Below are 17,810 nucleotides of genomic sequence, written 5' to 3' on the forward strand. Positions count from 1 at the left end.
TCTCAATGGATACATTGAAGAAAACATTTTCATGGAACAACTTAGGGGTTTTGAATCCCAAGATGGTTCCAAGGTATGCAAGCTAAAGCGATCCATTTATGGGTTGAAGCAAGCTTCGAGGAGTTGGAACATCCGTTTTAATGAAGCCATTAAATCCTTTGGTTTTATCAAAAATGAGGATGAGCCATGTGTATATAAGAAGGTTAGTGACAGTGCTATCACTTTCCTTGTCTTATATGTGGATGACATACTGTTGATGGGTAATGACACAGGTATGTTGACAACTATAAAGGTATGGTTGTCAAATACATTCTCCATGAAAGACTTAGGGGAGGCAACCTATATTCTTGGGATTCGCATATATAGAGATAGAGCGAAAAGAATAATTGGTTTATCCCAAAGTCTATACTTGGAAAAGGTGTTAAAGAGGTTTAACATGCTTGATTCCAAGAGAGGATTGTTACCAGTGAGACATGGTATCCATCTTTCTAAAGAGATGTCTCCAAAGACACCTGAAGAAAGAGATAAGATGGCCAGGATTCCATATGCTTCAGCTATTGGAAGTTTAATGTATGCAATGTTGTGTACTAGGCCGGATATCGCATATGCTGTTAGTTTGACTAGCAGGTATCAATCCAATCCAGGTTTGGAACACTGGATAGCTATCAAGAATATGCTTAAGTACTTGAGAAGAACTAAGGATTTATTCTTGATCTATGGAGGTGGAGACATGCAATTGGATGGTTATACTGATTCTGATTTTCAATCAGATATCGATGATAGAAAGTCTACCTCTGGATATGTGTTCATTTGTAATGGAAGTGCAGTCAGTTGGAAGAGTTCCAAACAGAGCACGATTACAGATTCCACTACCGAAGCTGAGTATATTGCTGCATCAGATGCTGCAAAGGAAGCTATTTGGAAAAAAAAGTTTGTGACAGAACTTACAGTAGTTCCTTCCATTGAGTCAACAGTTCCACTACACTGTGACAACAATGAAGCAGTCATATAGGCTAAGGAACTAAGGTCTCACCGGAAATCCAAACACATAGAAAGGCGCTACCACATTATCAGAGAAATAGTTGGACGAGGCGATGTAGCCATGAAAAAAATAGCATTAGCTGAAAATCCAGCTGATCCATTCACTAAGCCTATGTCACAAACTCAGCTAGACCGACATTTTGAAAAAATGGGTCTAAGATATTGTAATGAATGGCTCTAGTGCTAGTGGGAGATTGTTAGTAGTATGCCCTAGAGCATATCATTTAGTATATATCTTGTACATGTTTTTATTAATAAAAGGCATTTCCACTTTTCCGTTTGCATAAGATATTTATGTGTAATAGAAAAGGTCCATTGATATTTTGTTAGAAATTCTATTCTTAAGTTGTTAAGAATATGAATGACAGTATTTCTAGTACAAAGTATCATAAATAGGTTCACAATCGAGGATACTTCATAATAAGGACATGACTTATCCAGAAAGATTGTATTCATGTTTGTTCCCAAGTTATTTATATGAGATATAAATAAGATGGAATGGTGAGTCTCATGCCATATGACAAACATGATAGGCACTTATAAATGATAAGTAGGCCGAACCAGTGACACTTATGACAAGCACATGGAGTTTACTCTTGTCAATGTTTTGTCATAAATCATATCAGTGCATTTAATCTTTAAACCTGAGATAGCATAGTTATCTTGTATATAGGTAGTTTGAGTTTGATACTGCTTTCATACTTGTACTGTGTATGGGTATATGGGCATGTGTTGGCTCCTACTAGTTATATATGGAGGTAGGTGTTAATCAAGATGGAATCTGTTCCTCTAAGTAAATAGAGATAAAATCCTATGTTCATTTAATTGTTCTTGATGTTTCAAGTTCCTGGCTAGGACAGATAGATTTAATCAGAAAAGAGTTTCTGATGAGAAAAACTTTTTAATCAAGAACTGAAATTAAAAGAGAACATAATATTCATAGCAAATGGAGTTTGACATAAACCATGACTCCAGCTTGAGTTGGGATTTTGTAACAGAGAGATTCTAGTGCATGGTAACATATGATTATAGGTTCATTTAAAGTAAACCTTATTACTAATTGGGTGGCCATGGCATGCTATGCTAGGTGTTAAACATGGTCTATGAGGTGCATAAAATGATTTAGAGAAATCATTTATGGTAAGAAAGAGTTCTGATGATATTAAGAGTTGATATCATATCTCATTGCCAATTAGTAATGAGCCTAGTAAGTCACACACATACACAAGTTATCACCTAATTAAATATGATTTAATTAATTAATTAAAGAGTTTAATTGATTAATTAAATAGGTTTGGTTTGTAATTAGATTGCAAAGTCCCTAGCATGACTTGAAACCAAATCTAGATTATTAGATGTATAGTATAAGTTAAATTTATATTTAAAGTGTTTAAATATGAATTTAATTAATGAGAAATTAATTAATAGAGATTAATTAATTAATTTATATTTGATATAAATTGATTAGAAAAAGAGAAATAATTATTTTATGTTAAGAACTCAAAATTAAGACACAGGGGCATTTTGGTCATTTCATAGGGTGACATGTGGCACCATGAGATGGTGACACATGGCATTACACATAAGCTTTCCAAATATCTTTTAATCATGTAAGATGATTAAAATTAAGATTAAATATAGGTTTGAAACTTGGTACAATGTGATTGAGTCAATTAAACCTAGAACCAATCAGAGGGTGACATATGGCAAGGGTTTAATGTGTTGACTTAGCTATATAAGTGTTGTTATGAAAAGAAAATTATACAAGCAGCTGCTGTTCTCATTTGTGCCGTCACCTTGAGGCTCTCCCTCTCTTCTTCTTCATCTCTCATCTATTCCAAGAGATTAGCAAATAATCTCTTGAATTAAAAATACTAGAAATCGTTTCTAGTGTCCTGTTTACATCTTTAATATCTTAAAAGGCAAAACTTGATTTTCTAATTAATAGAAAAAGCTTTAGAAGCTATTCAAGGGCTGCCATAGGTGTTCTTGGTGTGGACAAGCTAGAGGGACAACATCTGGTGTCTTGAAGACGAATCTCAAAGGCGCAAATACACTGCAATGCATCAAGAGGTTAGTGTGTTTGTTCTTGATTTAATCTAGGGTTCTAAAATTAATCTGATTAATTCTAAAATCTTAAATGGAAAATACAGATCCAAAAACATATTAAAAGAGTTTTAATATGTTGTTTATCATTAAAATCAAATAGATAAAAATAAATCTTGCATGATGCATGTGACCCTAGGTGAAAATTTTTTAATTCAATGGTATAAATTTGTGTTTTTCACGCTTCCGTTCCTTCAGTGGTATTACCCCAAAGTAATCACTTTAAATATCTCAGCTCAATCCTTCAAGTAGATGGGGTATGTGAGGAATATGTTAGTCATAGGATTAAAGCTGGATGGTTGAAGTGAAGACGTACCATGGGAGTTTTATATGATCACAAGATTCTCAATAAGTTAAAAGGAAAATTTTATCGTACAGCCATACGACCGGCCATGTTATATGGTAATGAGTGTTGGGCAATGAAGGAATCGTATGTGTCTAAGATAAGAGTTGCGGAGATGAGAATGTTAAGGTGGGTGAGTGGCCATACTAGACTAGATAAAGTCCATAATAAGAGTATTAGAGAAAAGGTAGGAGTGGTGTCAATTGAGGATAAGTGCGAGAAGGGAGATTGAGGTGGTATGGTCATGTGACACGTAGACATACGAAGGCTCCAGTTAAACAAGTAGAGCACATTGGATTAGAGGATAGAAATAAAAGAAAGGGTAGACCTAAACTAAATTGGAGGAAAGTAGTGCAATATGACCTAGAAGCATTACACATTTCCAATGATTTAATCCAAAATCATTTAGAGTGGAGAAAGAGAATCCATATAGCAGAACCCAATAAATTTTTAGGACAAAGGCTTAGTTGAATTGAGTTGAGTTGAGTTTAAGAGACTAAAGTATGAAATAGGGCAAAACTAAGGAACCAAATTGTAAATTTCCTTAAAAAAAAAAAGTAGTTATTCTCTTTCATAAAATGCTACCCAACCATGCAAAATGCAAATAACTCTTTTTAACTGCTAACTCTGTTTAACTATAACTCTGTTTCCAAGTAAAATGCTAGCCAACCATGTAAATTGGTTTGCTTCTATTCACCATCTTAAGTCATTCCCCCGAACTAATGCACAAACTTATTCTGTGTTAACACCCAGTGTAAATAACATGAAATTATAACAATGAAAAAAGTTTAATGGCCATAATCAATACCTCATCAATCTCTTCAGGGGTGATTATAAGCGGTGGAGACATCATTATGTTATCCCCTGCAACACGCACTAACATCCCATGCTTCTCACATTATGCTCCAAAATATGCGCCTATCCCTGAATGCCAATTGTCAACAAGTATTTATCAACAAGGATAATAAAAGATGGTAAACAATAGAACAATTGGTGGGGGAAAATAAAAACTAGTTGACTATTTAAATGCAACTCATGTCCATGGGCTGGCAACAACGTCCTGCAAAAAAAGTGGCTTTACTGAATCTATTTGATTGCATGCTTTCAGGTATATACTTTCAAAGATGAGAAAGAACACTTTTTAATATATTTTCTCGTTCTTAACAGAGTTTTTTTTTTCCATTTACCACAAGAATTTTTAGATTAACTATAATAATATTCTACTGTTCTCAAAAGTGGAGGACAAGAGATGAATATTCAGGAAAAAAAATCTAAAAGTAGTTGACCAGCCATTTATATGTGTGTGTGTGCGTGCAAGTGCGTGTTCACATGTGCGTGCATGCATGTGTGTGTGTGTGTGTGTGTGAAGGCTAGTAGTGAAAGATGATGATACTTGCCCCATTCAGGTGGAAATGGATCATTAGGTGACCTATTATCAATAAACTCTGTAGCAAGGATCAGACCAGTTCCTCGTATCTGCAGCATCAGGAAAATATTTTGGGTAAGAGTCTATTACTTTCCTGCTCCTCTTTAAAAAATTCCTTTATAAGAGAAAAATATGTACCTCCCCTATGATTGGACTGTTAGAAAAGGCTTTTAAGCCATCTTGAAACTTAGGAGCAACTTGTTTTACTTGCTCAGGAATGTTTATCTCCCTGCAAAAAAGCACACACAGCACCTCCACATTTTGCATAAGAAGTGTGATGTTGAACATTAACCCAAACATACATGAAGATGATGCTCTTGTAGCACGAGCCAATGAAGGAGCTCATCTACATAATTTATTGACAATCATCATGCACTCTCATGGTTATTCTCATGGTTTTCTTTCTCATGATTTTAAAGGACCTTTGATGTAGAACAAGAAGAACAAAGGGGAACACGAATGAGAAATAAATTCTCCAGAAGGAAAAGAACAAATTCTCTGGAGAAAAAAATAATATCATAATAAGCACTCTAATAAAATGCCTAGACATAAGTTTTGGCTGTTTATCAACTAGTCCTATTAGTAACTAATTAGGAATACTAAACCAAAACAAACTAAGAAAAAGTAAACAAATTAAGAAAAAATAAACAAACTCAAACAGGAAAATGGTAAACCTAATATTCCTACATAATATAACCTACCTAATTAATAGAAACGTAAATTTCCTAATTTTACAATTAAAAATTAAATCAAAATAATTCATAAATTGAATCTTCCTTGAGTTCCTTGGCCACATCGACCTTCCTGCCCGGTTGGTTCTTATGCTCACTATGAAACAAAGTTTTTTATCATGCTCATAAATGTGTGCAGTGCTTGGCATCAAGATGATTGAGTTCATATTCAAATTTCCTAGAGAAATGCAGAACGGTAAAATCTTATATATCTTGAGCACTTCAATAGCAACCACACATGATATAGGGTGGCCAGAATAAGTGAATCCATGAGAAAAAGTACCTGACATAGAAGATATTAGGTCAAGCATTCTATTGAAATTATGATCAGTGACGCTTCTTGGTGGGTATCATCAATATACCAAGTTTATTGCTCTGAGAGTATATAACATCTGCAACTTCTGGGCTCACCATAATAGCTCCAATTGGCATATATGCAGAAGAAAGAACCTGGAAACATGAAACCAGAACAACAAAAAGAAGTGAAATACTTGAGATGTGAACACAAAATGTAAATAAAGTTTTTCCAACACTACCTTTGCTACAGAAACTAGATCTGGTTTAATGTTGTATTTATCACACCCAAACATTGTCCCAAGCCTTCCAAATGCACATATTACCTACAATAAATAGAGATAAAGAAAGAAAGTTCGACTTACTAAGCATTATAGAAGCTTAGACAGAATGTAATTGGAAATAGGGTAAAAACATTAGGTACCTCATCCGCAATAAAGAGAATGTCATATTTTTTAACAACTGCTTGCACCTACAACAAATAAAAAATGATAAAATAATTACGAAGTGCATGTGAAGGACCATGTAGTGAGAAAGCAAAAGAAAAAAAAAAAGACAAGTGAAGAACTAAAATAAGACTCAAGTTGCCCAAATTAGTACTTGAAATACATATGAAAAGAACATCAGCAATATATGCATTTTTCATGATATAAGCATCAATATAGACATCTTCTTGCCTAAAAGATGTCACCTCAAGCCTAAGTAATCAAACAACATTTTGAAAGACCATCAGCAAGCATTTTTCATAATATAAGCATCTAATTAGGTATGTTCCTGTTTAAAAGATCTCATCTGAAGCCCAAATGCGTATTCCAACAACAATTGGCCAGACCAAAAAAAATGAATTAATTTTTATGATCAGGCATTTCTATATCAAGGAAATCATCATTAAGCTGCATCTCACCTTCTCAAAATAAGTTGCTGGGGGAGGGATCACTCCTCCTGCCCCCATGACAGGCTCAGCAATAAATGCAGCAATCTGAAATTAACATCTATAGTAGGTAAGCAACACACACCAGGTCTTCTAATTCTAAAGTGAGCTTCTATACAAGATGTTCAATATTAAATTATACTACCGTCTCAGGTCCCTCTTTCAGGATGAGACTCTCCAAATTATTGGCTAATCTGGTTGAGAATTCCTCCTCTGTCTCACCTGAAACATGATATTATCAGTAAAACTAGCTCATTTTAGAAAGTAGATTAGGAGTAAGACAACATAATATAGCAACCTGAAAGATGATAGCGCCAGTAATGAGGGCAGTCAGTGCGCAATACAAATGGAGCTGGAAGATCAAATTTTTGGTGCAACGCTGGAAGGCTGTGATTTACAATTGATAGTGAGTAACAAAATCAAGAGTTTCGTGAGTTAAAGCACTGAAATTTTCATTAAAAAAGCATTTCATATATGCTCTCACCCAGAAAGACTAGCTGATATCAAAGTTGAACCATGGTACCCGCCAATATGTAAAGATTGTATGATTGGTAATTGGGAGTAATGGCAATAAGGGAAAAAGATATTTAGTAGGCAAACATATGATTTTGTGTGAGCTATAAATTTCTTCTTATCTGGTCTTCCAAGAGCATTGTTTTAGTACCAAACTAGCTTCACCTTAAAATTAAGTGGATCAAAAAATTATTATCAGAAAAAATTTAAAATAGATCGACTCTTTTTTTAGGTAAGAAAAATATATAAAATACAATAGTATTATCATCAGCATCATTGTATTCTTAATAAACATCAAAATATAGCATTTTCAAAGTTTAATCCTCCTTTGACCTCATTTTCATTTTGCTCATTAAAATTCTTGCATCTTTTATAAAACCATCACTAATTTGGTGCTTGCATCTTATATCATGCAGTCACATAACTTGCATGGTTGGAGAACCATCTGAAGTTTAATTTTTATTTTATTCCAATAGTTCATTTCATATTGAATTGGAAATACTCTGAATATCATGATAGTAATAAGGCTGACGATTGATAACATTTTTTATTTGCATCTTTTTCCTAAGAGTCAAAGTCCAAGTGCATCTTCATAACTTAACCTCAAATGAAACATAGTCAACATTGCTTAAGAAAGTTAATGTATGTGAAGAACAATGATAAAATGATAAAAGTGGTAACAACAATAATGAAAACATTTATAAATAATAAGTAAACCTGAGTGTCATTTGCTTCTGATCCACTATTTGTAAAGAAGGCTCTTGCCATTTTTATTGCAGTAAAAGTTTCTAGAAGTTCCGTTTCAAGATCCTGTCAGATATCATTTAAAAGTTATTAGAAAGCATTTTCATAAGAAATCTCCCATCAATTTTTTTGTTGACTGATACAGCAGAAGTGTCTGTTAGAGAGACAAAAAATTAAGTCATGCAAAATTAATTCATTTGCAAAATAGAAAATTTCATCACCACATGCATATTACATCATAAAACTAAAATTCTTAGATTTGTTTTAACACAAAAAGTAAAAGAAATTTATAAGTACCAATGAAGGTTTTGTAGTACGATTCCAAAAAGAGTGGTAAAATGGCAACTTATTCAATTGTGCAGTTGCAGCAGCCACAAGCTTATGTTCATTTCCTCCTGTAGATAACCAACATTAAATCAGCTGCATCTTTCCACTTACAAATACATAATGGGACCAAGGTAGACGTAAGGACAATGCTCTTTTATCTCTAGCCTCTAGGCATTGATCAAAACCCCATATCCTAGAATTTGAAATGCAACTGATAAGTCAAAACTTGCAAAATTCAATTGTTAAAGTTCTGCAAAAGAAGAAATAAATGAAGCACCTGAATAATCAACCATTATGAACAATCAAGGGATTGCATTGAGCCAGAAATCCAGGGAAGTTGCAGTAGATGTAGAAAGGGAAGAACTAAAAGATGATTGTGGAGAGAGAGGAAAGGGATTTTTGCAGGGAAGAACAAAGTTGAAGGGGCTTCAATCCTTGGCTTTTGTTCTTAATTTTTTTTTTATTTTTTCCTTCTTTTTTTTGAATAATAGTAAATTGTATATTTAAAATGATAAAATTTAATATTTTATTGCTAAAAAATTAGAAAAAAAATAATTTTAATTTTTTTTACCAAAAATTGGATTTATTGCAGATTAATTTGAAAGGTGTGAGTTTATTGGGCAAAACATATTAAATTACCTTATTGAACATTTTCAAAAAGTTCAGGGGTAAATTTTTCCACTTTTATTCTCATTTAAATCTAGCATTTTTGTCCAGGCAAACAGCTCTTCAAACAATACAACTAAATCTGCTCATTAAAGATAAATATTTTATAAAGCATAAATTGGGATAGAATACAAGCAATTGCCATAATACACAACTTATTAAAACTACGAGACCCTGCCGTCATTGCTTCATAAAACAGATTATTGGTTTTAACGAATCAAGTAGATTCATAACATCAGTCGCAAAGTCACATCTGAAAGAGAGCTTACAAGTGCTGAAGTGTAACAAACAAAATAAATTCAAGATGAAAACTGAAATGATAATAGGAAATGAGAAAGCATTATAATTACCCAAGGCAGTGCACCAAAGACCAGCTAGAGAATCTAGATACTTCTTCCCATTAATGTCATAAACATAACTACCCTGGATCATTGATCAACTTCCAGTAAGTATTTAACTAAGAAGAGAAGCATCTTTAGATGATTAAGAAAACGCATTTTGTAACCAGAAATATCAAAGTATACCTCAGACTTCTCTATGACTAGGGGATGCAAATCAGTACTCTGCCACCCAACAGTGAACGGTGCTAACATATCATGCCCCTTGTAACTGCATTAATCAAGATTTACTATCTATTGTCATGCCCCTTTATAACTCCTTGTGCAGAGATAAAAGCCAGAGCAATTATACATGCATATTAGACACCTCTAGGCATATTTGCATATATTATGCAGATGCATGGAGAAGAACATATCTTATAGAGGGAGAAAGAGATGTCTTAAGTATGAATCATAAGCATAAAAACAAAACTTACCCTCCACCATCCCTGGAGTCTGTGATTGAATCTTCCTTTTGCAAAGATGCCTTTGTACCATGAAATTTGTCCAGGAGAGGAGCCTGAAGTAAATGTTTCTGTGAACTGCCAGAAGTAGTAACACATTTGCTGTATGAAATAAACTGAAAAAAAAAAAGTAAATAATGCATTAAAATATATTGATAGCAAGCATTGACGCATCCTAAATCATGAGTAAATAGAAAATTTTATGCGTTTTTGAACAGACTGCAAAATTGGGCAAATTAGTTCCAAGCACTGATCATGGTTCCAGTTCCACCATCTTCAGTGGTGTCATTCCAACTAATGGACTTTCACTTCCAAATTTTTTTACTTACTTCAGAGCAAATGTTAGCATATTTATTATCATGTCCTCCAAGCCTCAACTCTTTGGCAGATTTTTTGCTGTTGTTTTTTTTTTTTTCTCTGAGGAAGTTATTTTATTTGCAAATATATAGATATTAAAGTGTTACCCTTTTTTTATAATTGATATCGACTGATATTAGAATTCAACACCTTACGGCCCTGGAAACAACTCTAATACCTAGAGCTAAACCTCATTGGTTATTATAATGTTACTTTAAAACATAAAAATCTCTATCTAAAATAAATTTCCACTGAAATAACAGAAAATAACTTCAAATTTTGGCTCAAGGAAGCAAATGAATATACAATTCTCACAATATATTGGAAAGGCAGCTGTTAGCTGCCACTTATTTTGCATTTATTTAGGGCATTTATTTAGGAATTTTTGTATATATATATCTATTTTTACCTTTTGTTGTATGATTCTGATACAATTTTAGTAGTTTAGCTTGATTAGGAACCTATTTGTTAGCTGTAATTTTTTATATATATCTTTGATTTCTGGGGCAATAAAGATCAGAATTCTTATTCCAAAATTTCTTAGTTCTTTTACATGGTATCAGAGCCATGGCTGATGAAAAGAAAAATGAGAGTTCTGGATCAGGGAAGAAAACTTCTAGTTCTTACACACTGAATTCGAATGACAACCCAGGTAACTTGATTACCCAAGTTCAGTTGAAGGGCGAGAATTACGAAGAATGGGCGTGAGCTATGCAGACTGCATTGCAGGCCAAAAAGAAATATGGTTTTATTGATGGATCTGTCAAGCAACCAGCAGATGACTCACTGGAACTCGAAGATTGGTGGACGGTTAACTCTATGCTGGTTTCTTGGGTGTTTAACACCATTGAACCGATGCTTCGCTCGACCATCTCTCACATGGAGAACGTAAAGGATCTGTGGGAGGATATTAAACAGAGGTTCTCGATTGGGAATGGTCCACGAATGCAGCAACTGAGATCGGATCTGGCGAATTGTAGGCAGGAAGGTCAACCGATCGTGTCCTATTTCGGAAGACTCAAAACGTTATGGGATGAAATAAACAACTATGATCAGATACCAGTGTGTATCTGTGCAGGCTGCAGATGCAATCTTACCATTGAATTGGAAAGAAAGCGTGAAGAAGAGAGAGTTCATCAGTTTTTGATGGGCTTGGATGAAGAAGGATACGGAACAGTGCGCTCTAATATTTTGAGCACTGAACCCTTGCCCAATTTGAATCGTGCCTATGCTATGGTTGTTCAGCAAGAGCGGGTGCGAACTATGACACAAACCAAGGAAGAAAGAGGCAATCCTATGAGTTTTGCAATTCGAGCAGGTAGTCAAAATTCAGGGGGGGATAAAGACAAATCCTCAATTTGTTCTAATTGCAACCGAGAGGGACATGATGCTGAAAGTTGTTTCCAGCTGATAGGTTATCCAGAATGGTGGGGTAATAGACCACGTGGAACTTCTGCTGGACGAGGAGGTGGTCAAAAGCGTAGCAATGGAGCAGGACGTAGCAAGGGAGGAGTTGCTCATGCCAATGCCACACAAGCAACTGGAGTTGATAGTGGGCGTAAAATTGTGATAAATTCAGATCGAAAGGGTCTTAGTGGATTAAATGAAGAGCAGTGGACTGTTTTGCTGGGCATGTTGAATTCTTGTTAGAATGGTGGCAATGAGAGGCTGACAAGTACGCAAAGGATATTTCCTTGGATTATTGACACAGGAGCTTCCCATCATATGACAGGAACGTTGGCATTTTTTAGTGAATTGCGTGACATTGTGCCATGCTCAGTCGGGCTACCTAATAGAGAAAAGACCTTGGCGGTGAAAGAAGGAATTGTGTTGCTTGGAGGAGACTTGAAATTGCAACGAGTCCTTTATGTGCCAAATTTAAATTGCAATTTGATCTCTGTATCACAACTACTTAATGATTCAAATTTGGTTATTCAACTTGCTAACAAAATTTGTGCTATACAAGACCTAAATTCGAGGAACCTAATTGGAGCAGGTGAGCAACGCGAGGGGCTGTACTTTCTCAAGGGAGTGACATCGGTACATGCTTGCAAGGTAACTGATGTGCGGTCTTTTGAGCTTTGGCATAAGAGAATGGGTCATCCTTCTTATAAGGTGGTAGAGTTAATTCCAGAAGCTGGTAGCATAGTTAGGAAAACTAATAAAACTTATGAAGTTTGTTTTAGAGCAAAGCAAACAAGAGAGATTTTCTTTTCTAGTGACAATAAAACTGATGGTTGTTTTGAATTGATACATTGTGATTTGTGGGGACCTTATAGAGTCCCAACTTCTTGTGGAGCAATTTACTTCTTAACAATTGTTGATGATTACTCTCATGCTATTTGTATATATTTGCTGAATAGAAAAGAAGTAGCTTGTGTTCTTAAGAAATTTGTTGTGATGGTTAAACGCCAATTTGAAAAAAATATGAAAATTGCCAGAAGTGATAACGAAAGTGAATTTATGTGCTTGAAAGAATATTTTGATGAACAAGGGATGTTGCATCAGACTTCCTGTGTAGGAACACCTCAACAAAATGGTCGAGTGGAAAGAAAACATCGCCATATTCTTAATGTGGCAAGAGCCTTGCGTTTTCAAGCAAATTTACTCATAGAATTTTGGGGAGAATGTGTACTTGCAGCCGGGTATTTGATTGATAGGACTCCATTTATGTTATTAAATGGTAAAACCCCATATGAGATGCTCTTTGGGAAAGTACCTTCTTACAAACACATTCGGGTTTTCGGTTGTTTATGCTATGCGTATAATCTGAATCGGGATAAAGATAAATTTGGTAGTAGAAGTCGTAGGTGTGTTTTTGTTGGGTATCCATTTGAAAAGAATGGATGGCGATTGTATGATTTGGAAACTAAAGAATACTTTGCATCAAGAGACGTGATATTCGCTGAAACAGAATTTCCATATGCAAATGAGAAAACAATGGGTGATGAACTCATTAAAAATGGAGTTGAGGAGTTGGGTGATGAAGTTGATGGTTTAGAGAACAACTTGGGAAAGGAGCACGATGAAAGTGTGGGTAGAGAAAGTGAGGTGAATCCTGAAACGGAAGAATTGATCCATGAAAACAGTGAGGGAGTGGATAGAAGTGAAGTTTTTGAAGAGCAACTAGGTAGGGGATAAAGGGCCAAGCAACCTAGTGTTCGTTTGAAGGATTATGTGACAAACGCCATCAAAACAAGCCCCTCGGTATGCTCACCTTCCCAATCTGATTCCTCAGGTACGCCTTACTCTATAGCACATTATGTGGGTTATGATAAATTCTCTGCACAACACCGATGTTTTTTGGCAGCCATTACTACAGGACATGAACCAAGCTCTTATGCAGAAGCAGTTAAGGATGAACAGTGGAGAGTGGCTATGAGAAAAGAAATACAGGCTTTGGAGGATAATGGTACATGGACAGTTGAAAATCTGCCATTTGGGAAGAAAGCAATAGGAAGCAAGTGGGTATACAAAATTAAATACAATTTCTGATGGAAGTGTTGAACGATACAAGGCGCGGTTAGTGATATTGGGAAATAATCAAGTTAAAGGCATAGATTATCAAGAGACTTTTGCTCCTACAGCAAAAATAGTTACTGTGCGCACCTTTCTTGCCGTTGTGGCTGCAAAGAATTGGGAACTCCATCAGATGGATGTCCAAAATGCTTTCTTACACGGTGATTTGGAGGAAGAGGTTTACATGAAGATGCCACCTGGATTTGCTTCTCAATCACCAGGGAAGGTTTGTAAACTCCGGAAATCTCTATACGGTTTGCGGCAAGCACTTAAATGTTGGTTTGCAAAATTGGCTGCATCTCTGAAAGCTTATGGATTTCAGCAATCATATTCAGATTACTCTTTGTTCACTTTTCGAGCTGGGACTGTTCAATTGAATGTGCTTATTTATGTGGATGACCTTATTATCTCCAGCAATGATGTTTTCGCTGTACAAAAATTCAAGAACTATTTGAATCGTTGCTTTCATATGAAAGACTTGGGGAAGCTGAAATTTTTCTTAGGGATTGAAGTAACCAGAAACTCGAATGGTGTTTTCTTGTGTCAACCTAACTATGCATTGGATGTAATTTCAGAAGTTGGATTACTGGGTTGCAAACCGGCTAAAACTCCTCTTGAACAAAATCACAAGCTGGCCCTTACCGAGAGTGATGATGTGGATGACCCTGCTCAGTATATGCGTCTGATGGGATGGCTTATTTATCTAATAATAACTCGGCCCGAGTTGTCTTATTGTGTGCATATTCTTGCTCAGTTCATGCAATAACCGAAGAAAGCTCATTGGGAGGCAGCTGTTAGATTTGCGCATTATTTGAAAGGAAATCCAGGTCAGGATATACTACTGCATGCCAATTGTGATATTAAATTGTCTGCTTACTGTGATTCTGATTGGGCTAGTTGTCGTTTGACGAGACGGCCTTTGACCGATTATTTTGTTCTTTTGGGTGAATTCCCTATCTCGTGGAAGACTAAAAAGTAACAGACAGTGTCTTGCTCATCCGCTAAAACTGAATATCGGTCTATGAGTACTACAACTTGTGAACTTAAATGGTTGAAAGGATTATTGAATTCTCTTAGTGTGGCACATACTGAACCTATGAATTTGTATTGTGATAGTCAGGCAGCTCTGCATATAGCTGCTAATCCTGTCTATCATAAACGTACCAAGCATATTGAAGTGGACTGTCATTTTATCCGTGATGAGATATTGAATGGTAACATTTGAACAGATTATGTACGTAGTTCAATGTAACCTGCGGATATCTTCACAAAGGCGTTGGGAAAGGATCAGTTTGACTTTCTTCTTCGCAAGTTGGGCATTTGAGATCTCCATGCTCCAACTTGAGGGGGGTATTGGAAAGGCAGTTGTTAGCTGTCACTTATTTTGTATTTATTTAGGGCATTTGTTTAGGAATTTTTGTGTACATATCTGTTCTTACCTTTTATTGTATGATTCTAATACAATTTTGGTAGTTTAGCTTGATTAGGAACCAATTTATTAGCTGTAATTTTTTATATATATCTTTGATTTCTGAGGTAATAAAGATCAGAATTCTTATTCCAAAATTTCTTAGTTCTTTTACACAATATAAATTAAAATAAAATCCCATTGACCATTGAAAGAAAAATGCAATCCCTTGACACCAATTACAACCATTCAAATCAATGAGCTTTAGCTCAGTAGTACTAAAGTCATATTTACAGCTGAGAAGCTTCGCATCCAATCAAAGCCAATTGTAAATAAATAAATAAATAAAATTATGGCCATTCAGCTTGACTTGGCTAACCATCATTTGTCAGAGTTTCTCATTCCCATTGATAGAAACGAATTGCAAATCCAAATATTTTTCTAAAAAGTAAAAGCTTTGTAAAAACCAACCCTGTGTCATTAATTCTCCTTCCTTTGGTTGATGATGGAAGGGAAGACATGCAAACAAAACGATGTCCAGAATCATAAGACTTCCTTATATTTCTGTCATTCATCTTGGCAAGTGGAAAGGTAAAAACTCAATCACCAGGCAAGTTAACCAAAAAAAACAAGAAAGGGTAATATCAAATATAACAAAACAAGCTTATGAGTGAAAGTAAATCAAGGATGCATGGAGACATGATCCAAAAAATTTGGAACACCAAGTTTTCAAAGAACACAACAAAATCTGCAAGAACTGGAAAAATGAACATTGAAGAATTGGGGATACCTGGGTTTTGAGAGAAGATCGAAGAAGATTGTTGATGACCATCTTTTCTTTTCTTGAGATTGAATAAAAAAATCCAAGAAGAAAGGAGTTTGATGTGGTTGAAGTTGCAGAGAATGAGCGAATTAGAAGACTTAGTTTGGGTTTTATTGGTTACGCTATCACTGCTTCTTAATTGCCATTTCCTTGAATATTAGCCAAGTGAGTCAACCTGTCAGAGATTGTTTTCACATGTTATCCATATTAAAATGATCGTTTTCCACGCATAAAAATAAATAAATAAATAAATAAAATCGATTTTTACACGTTTCTTTTATTAAAAATTTAAGAATTATAAAAAATATAAAAATAAAAATTAAATATTTAATATAAAAAATAATAATTATTATAATTATAAAATATAATAATTTCTATTTTTATATTTTTTTATAAAAAATAATAATTATTATAATTATAAAATATAATAATTTCTATATAATAATTATCCCATGATATTATTAAAAAATATATATATTTACATACAGTATTAAAAATATTCTGCCCACTTCCTAAACTTTATCATTCTTTAGCTTGTATAACGATATTCAAATCGAAATATCTTAGAATACTATTTTTTATTTACGTTTTAATTTAATAATAATTATTAGAATTGTATTTAATTATTTTTAATTAAATTTGACTTATTTAGTCTCATTTATGAGCATCTAATTCTATTACTGTGACTAATTATGGAGCATTAAAAAGAGATAAGATTTGATGGCAGAAAGAAAAAATGGTGGGTGAATAAAGCCATCTGAAGTAGCCAAATGACTTAAATTTTAAATACATTATAAATATCAAAATATAACTTGAGATATAATAATAATAATAATAATTGAAACTTCGTGATTGCACATAAATCAATAAAAAAAATTAAAAATTCGACAAAAACATTTAATAGAATTACAAAAATTTCATCAAATTGCAATAAAAATATTAAAATTAAAAATTATTAATAAAATTAAAAGAAAACTTTAGCTCATTTTGTCATTAGCCTATTTTAAATATTAATATATTATAATTATGGTTTAAAATTTTTTATTGCTGCATATTTTTTTTGTTTTGATCTCCGCTTATGTATATCTTACTAATTCATTTATTAGAATAGTAAAAAAAAATGAATCATTAAAATTAAAAAGAAAAAAACAGAGATAATTTTAAAAATATAAAAATATTTAATCATTAACCATTCAAGGCAATAAATAAGCTGAATTGTTGCGATTGGCGTTTGTTTGATCGAAAGGTGTTTAGTGTTTTCCCTGATATTATTATGTTGCATGAGACTATATTATGAAAGTGGAGAATTTACGAGAGTCGACATAATCAAGACAAATGAATGAAAAGGTGGTGAAAACATACTCCGTACAAAGTGTTGGTATCCTGAGGGTTTCAAATAGTGGGTATAAGAAAGGATAGGAGTTAGACACTTTTTCAACTCGAGTTTAAAGTATTGAATTGGCCTTCACTAATTATATTAATTACAAGCCTTTATTAATATTTTTTATTCGATCTTTTAGACATATTGCATGAATTTAACAATATGCCTTTATTAATATCATTTAGGGAAAAGTACAAAAAAAAAATTCATATTCTTTTGCACTTTGACAATTTTGTTTTAATCTTTGTTAGTTAGATTAAGTTGTGTTCTGCTCTATTAGTAAATATAGTCTAATCTATTATTTACAGCTAAGTGACACTGACACATTAGCACCATGTCAAAATTTTTAATTTTATTAT

The 17,810-nt window shown here is 33.9% G+C and overlaps 1 pseudogene; it reads right to left on the reverse strand.

The window, feature by feature from the left end:
- Positions 1-16,234, reverse strand: part of LOC110671696 (gamma aminobutyrate transaminase 3, chloroplastic-like) — a 31,857-nt pseudogene extending 15,623 nt beyond the window's left edge.
- Positions 16,235-17,810: the final 1,576 nt, after the last annotated feature.

Source organism: Hevea brasiliensis, chromosome 3 (assembly GCF_030052815.1).
Source record: "Hevea brasiliensis isolate MT/VB/25A 57/8 chromosome 3, ASM3005281v1, whole genome shotgun sequence".
In the NCBI taxonomy this organism is placed as follows: domain Eukaryota; kingdom Viridiplantae; phylum Streptophyta; class Magnoliopsida; order Malpighiales; family Euphorbiaceae; genus Hevea; species Hevea brasiliensis.